A 6,000-nucleotide genomic window follows, 5' to 3' on the forward strand; every position below is an offset into this window, starting at 1 on the left:
ACCCCTTGGAAGATATATATAATATATGTAAATGGATATGGAGATAAAAATCTGAATTATACATTTTAATTATAGAGATTAAAAATAGATTATATATAAATATATGTAAGCGGATATGGGGATTAAAAATCTGAATTATATTTAACTCTGTATGTGAGGTAAAAGGTTCACCTTGCCACATCATTCATTTATAATATTTTTAAACAAAACAAACCACTTTTATAATTTATTTATTCACACAAAATCTGTTGCTCCATCAATGTTCATTACAAACATACATATTTTTTTCTGCAGGCATACACTATGGGAGGAGTGAAAAGCACATTTTTTCTTAAGGTGTGCCTTTAGCCCCGTTGTACCATACTGTAATGAAAGTTAATTAACATGTAGTTGCAAAGTTGCATAGTAGTATGTCTAAAGTGGACTATCGAAAGTAATTTATTCCTGTGTTGGTAAAGATGAATTTTCAGCATAATTATTCCAGTCTTTAGTCACATAATACTTCAGAAATCATTCTAATATGCTGATTTGCTGCTCAAGAAATATTTCTTCTTATTATCATTTGTTAAAGTCCCCCTGTAGTCAGTAATCCCTTAAAACTCATCTTTGATCACCAAAATTACAAAATTAATTTTCTGTGAAAAAAAAATCTTAATGCCTTAAAATAGCTTGAATGTAACTCTACACCCTTGCCTCATTTAATATATATGGAACTATGAATATGATAATTAGCCCCTCCTTCACTCACTCGCACAAGCTTAGATGAGATCCGCGTTTTGCTTGACTATGTGATCAAACAGCTAATAATGTGTTGCTAATGTTACACAAACCATGTTCACATTCATGAGTCAGACAGCTGTCTTCTAACAATCAGTGTCCTTAGAAACCCTTTGAATAACTCAGAGCTTTAGTGAAGAAAGGCATGTAGTTCTTCATAACATCATAATATGGATCATACACCCTCTATATTGCTAAATCTACCCGATTTTTCATGTCAACAGAAAAAATACCGGGCCAACCTTCTTTTGAGACTCCCTTTCTAAAGCCTGCTGGCACGTTGACGTGATTGGTTACAAGGTAGTTTGTGATGTCAGAAACACCAGCGACCAGTCTTTGGTTCACTGCAGTTTTAAAGAGAAAATACTCAGCAATGTTGTTGACTTATGGATTTGCACATGGTTTGTCTTAAACCATGTTAAAAACACCAGACAGACATATAAACAACATTAAAAACTTGATTTTCACCACAGGGGGACTTTAATATTTTTGTGGAAACAGATTTTTTATTTTTTTTTTTACAATTCTATGATAAATAGATCAATAGAACATAATTTATTATAATATCTCAATATGATGTCTTTACTGTCACATTTTACAATTTAATGTGTCCTTGCTGAATAAAAGATTAATTTCTTTCTTTCAAAAAAAAAAAAATCTTACTGACTCCAAATTTTTGAATTGCTTGTGTTCAGCAGGAGGCCTCCTTCCTTCCTTTTCTCATCCTTTCTCTCACCTTTCCCCTCAGTTTTCTCCACATTTCTAATGTGTGTCATCCATTTAGTATAAACAGCAGACTTCAATGGCTCAGCATTTTTCTCCCTGCCTCTCATTCTACCTCGCTCTCTGTCTTTCCACACTCCCATAGATGTTTACGGATTAAGCATTATGCTAATTGCCTCCACCCAGCACTGTCTTCCTCTGATTTCCTTTTACTTATTCTTGCCCTGCTTCCGTTCTGTGCTTTTTTTTCTCCCCTCCAATCTTTCCTTCCAAGTCCCTCAGGAACAGATTACAGATGACTCTCTTGCCATAGAGAGCAGCCTGGTGATGACTAGAATGGATTTGGAAAAGAAGGCAGTTAGAAAAAGCATTTGGACTTTCCTGAGCTAAATCTTCTTGAAGCTACATTTGTCAATGTGAGTGGGTGAGTTTCTCTGTGTATTTGTGTGGTTTGTGACCTGTTCGGAAGTGTCCCTGAGCTAAGGACACACTTACAAAGTCTTAATCACAAGAGTCTCTCCCTAGGCGCAGTGATCACCCTCTCAAGGGAGTGTATGCTCAGTGAACACATTTGAGGAGAAACTAACCTGCATGCGGCCTTTAGCGTCTTCCACTGAGACTTCACAGAGAACTGAAGTATTCACTCCCTAATCTCTCTGACAGACACAGTCTGCCTCTAAAGTAGACATTAACATTTAAATCTTTTCCAGTCTTTACATGAAAAACAGATGACTTTTAGTGTGTCTGAACAAGAGAAAGGAGAGACATGAGCAGCAAATTTGCTGAAAAATTTATATTTTATTTTATTATTACAATGTGTATTGGGTGAAATGCAGATCTTCCAAATAGTAGTATTCATAGATATTCCTAATTGTATTTTATTTACAATAAGGGTTTGAAATGAACTTTTTCACTCATCAGCCAGTTTGGCTACTAAATTTTTATGTTACAAGCCATTCAGAACTTCTACTAGCCAAAACAAAAATATCAGAAATAAATTTTTATCAAAGTATTATTAAATCTGATTCTGAATCATTGTATTGCTTTCAGCTTTACGACAGTTTGCAGAGCAGCTAGTGCAGCAGCAGCAGCTATTTATTTCTATTATAATAAAAAGCTAGAAATTTTTCCACCATTTTTTGAACTTTCAGAATTTATTTTCTATATTTTTTTTAACTCCTAGACCATTGCTCCAACCAGATCATCTTCAGACAAATTCTATGAAGAACATGCCAAAATGGATGCGAGGCTATATTTCTGCAATGCTGTAGCGTATTTAAGGCCCCAATATACTTCAAACGAAATCAAAGAACGAACTGATGTGATATCATTTCAACAAAATCAGGCGAAAACAAAGTTAGTTTTGTGTTCTTTTTGGAAGTTCGAAATGGCTTGCCAAAGCAAACTTTCAGGAAAAGTTCGCTCCAGAGGCAAAACACCTTCTTACTGAAGCCACTGGATGGCAACCTTTAGCCAAAAAAGCGTAACGGCTAACGCTAACGCTCCATCTCTGGCTGTACGCAGGGAAGGAGATCAGAGGCCGTTTTTTGAATGGATGAGAGGCTTCACTATGCTGATTAAACAGCTTTTGTGGGGAAATAGCTTATCATTTAATTAATTGACATTCTGTTTTCTAATCTTCAGCATGTTTTATACTAAACAATACTTTTGTTAGGAACTATATGTAGATTTTAGCTTGATAAAAATGTATTTTTCATGAGAAGGCAGACTAGGGAATGTTGCGACTAATGTCCCTGCCATTACATGATAGGCTGAGAGGTGCCGCACGTGATTAAGTTAGCCATTACGCTTTCTCCAATGGTAAGAGATACAGACCCTCTCATCTCCCTATAATAATACGATCTCTGTTCTTACTACCATTGGTCCGTGACGATAACGTAATAGGAGGTATGCGCCGAGGCTCCATCTTCATTCGCGTGGAAGTCTTCTCTGACTTCGTCTGCTGAGTTTGTTGAGATAAGATCTCCGTGGGTGAAAACATGAACACTAGCTAGCTGCTTTATAGTACAAAATGAAGTTGTGCTTCTGATGAAATGACACTGTTTTTTATGATTTATACTGTAAAGCTGCTTGCTTTTAAGCAATAAATTGAATAAACTGCTATATAAATAAACGTGATGTGACTGGAGTGCTAATTTGCAGAGCTCATGCTAACATACCAATGTTGTTATGATCAGACGCTTTTCTTATGCTTTCTATAAAAATGCTTGCAATTTTCTAATATTTGTTGTGTTTATTTTATTACTGAGAAGAAAGCATACAGCACGTATTTACATATTCATCTAACCGTCGCTCTCAGCAATGTGGGCGTCGTATGTGTTCGATTACAGTAGGCTATATTGATGCTCACGCATTTTGAACTTCATTTTTCTCCTAAACGAAGAACGAAGAAGAACTTTGTTTGAAGTATATCAGGGCCTTTAGACCAAATTCGGTGTGTGTTATGACAACCATGACCTGAGGGTACCTGCACAGTTTGGGCACAGTGCCACCTAGTGGTCATTAGATTTGAAAAATTGCTATTTTTGCTTACGTTATTATATAGGACAGTAATGAAAGAGATTGTGTGTCAAGGCACTTTTATAGTTACATGGCTTTGAACTATTCTGATTGGTCACCAGATATTTTACTGTAGCCCATGGCAACTTCTGAACAGTTTGACCAAAAATCACAAAACCCTCTTTAGATTTGGTGCAGCATTCCAAATCAAACGATAACCAGTTTTCCCATATCAGCCATTTTGAATTTTGTTGTAAAATGCTGTTTTATAAAAACATTAGCGTATTGTCACGAAACTCGGCATGTGTCATCTGCACTATGCCCTGAAGGTACTCAAAAAGATTTGAGACAGCACCACCTTGCGGTCAAACATTATAATGAAATTTCTAAAAATGCTAATAGTTTTTGATTAATTTTGCCTATTGTAATGAAATTGGTCTTAAAGGAACACTCCACTTTTTTTGAAAATAGGCTCATTTTCCAACTCCCCTAGAGTTAAACAGTTGAGTTTTACCGTTTTCGAATCCATTCAGCCGATCTCCGGTTCTGGCGGTACCACTTTTAGCATAGCTTAGCATAGTTCATTGAATCTGATTAGACCGTTAGCATCGCGCTTAAAAATGACCAAAGAGTTTTGATATTTTTCCTATTTAAAACTTGACTCTTCGTGTACTAAGACCGACAGAAAATGAAAAGTTTCGATTTTCTAGGCTGATATGGCTAGGAACTATACTTTCATTCAGGCGTAATAATCAAGGAACTTTGCTGCCGTATCATGGCTGCAGCAGCGCAATGATATTACGCAGCGCCCGTGAGCCCCTGCTTGCACAGGGAACGTGCCTTGCAACCATGGAGACGTTTGTGAGAGACGCTGCGTAATATCATTGCACTGTTGCAGCCATGATACGGCAGCAAAGTTCCTTGATTATTACGCCTGAATGAGAGTATAGTTCCTAGCCATATCAGCCTAGAAAATCACAACTTTTCATTTTCTGTCGGTCTTGGTACACGATTTAACTACAGAAGAGTCAAGTTTTAAATAGGAAAAATATCAAAACTCTTTGGTCACTTTTAAGCGCGATGCTAACGGTCTAATCAGATTCAATGAACTATGCTAAGCTATGCTAAAAGTGGTACCGCCAGAACCGGAGATCGGCTGAATGGATTCGAAAACGGTAAAACTCAACTGTTTAACTCTAGGGGAGTTGGAAATTGAGCCTATTTTCAAAAAAAGTGGAGTGTTCCTTTAATAGATTTATTGGTTCATGTCGAGAACATGGAAAACAATTTTGCCATAGTCAGCCAAAATTCCTGTCTATCATTTTGATTTTCTTTTAAATCCTTCTTTTTCAAAGTCATCCTAGACATTCCTCTGATTTTCACCAAATTCTAGTCATTCAATCATCTTCAGACCATGCCGGCGAAAAGTTACAGATTTTGTGTTGAGATAGACAAAATCGTTTTCGTATATCGCCTCAATAAATTTGATGGCGTGAAGCAAATTGCATCTGAGACTGTATCGCTGGAAAGATTTGACATATTAACACCAAACTTTGTATGTAATTTTCACCCAACAATGACCACACAAGATCAATTTTGTGTCAGCGCCACCTATTGGTCAAAGGTAATAAGCAATTATGTCACATTACAAGAGATTGTTTCAAACATTTCGCTTAAAATCATCTCCAATTTTTGCAGTTGCCTTGATTTTTAGCTCCTCATTCTGCTTCATTCGCCTCTTATTATTACTATTATTTTATATATTTCTTGAGTATTGAATGGAATTGAGAACAAGGGCTCAAAATTATAAATAAATATTTTTATGTTTCTAAAGCTGTGTACATAAGTACTTTTATGCTATAGATTCTGTCAGCATGCCGATGTTGTATGTTTCAATGTATATCCAAAAGTACAAAAATGCATGCATAAATATTACGTATGAATGCTAATTAGCTTGGTCTATGTTTTTTGTTAGCTGAA

Source organism: Chanodichthys erythropterus, chromosome 11 (assembly GCF_024489055.1).
Source record: "Chanodichthys erythropterus isolate Z2021 chromosome 11, ASM2448905v1, whole genome shotgun sequence".
Lineage (NCBI taxonomy): Eukaryota > Metazoa > Chordata > Actinopteri > Cypriniformes > Xenocyprididae > Chanodichthys > Chanodichthys erythropterus.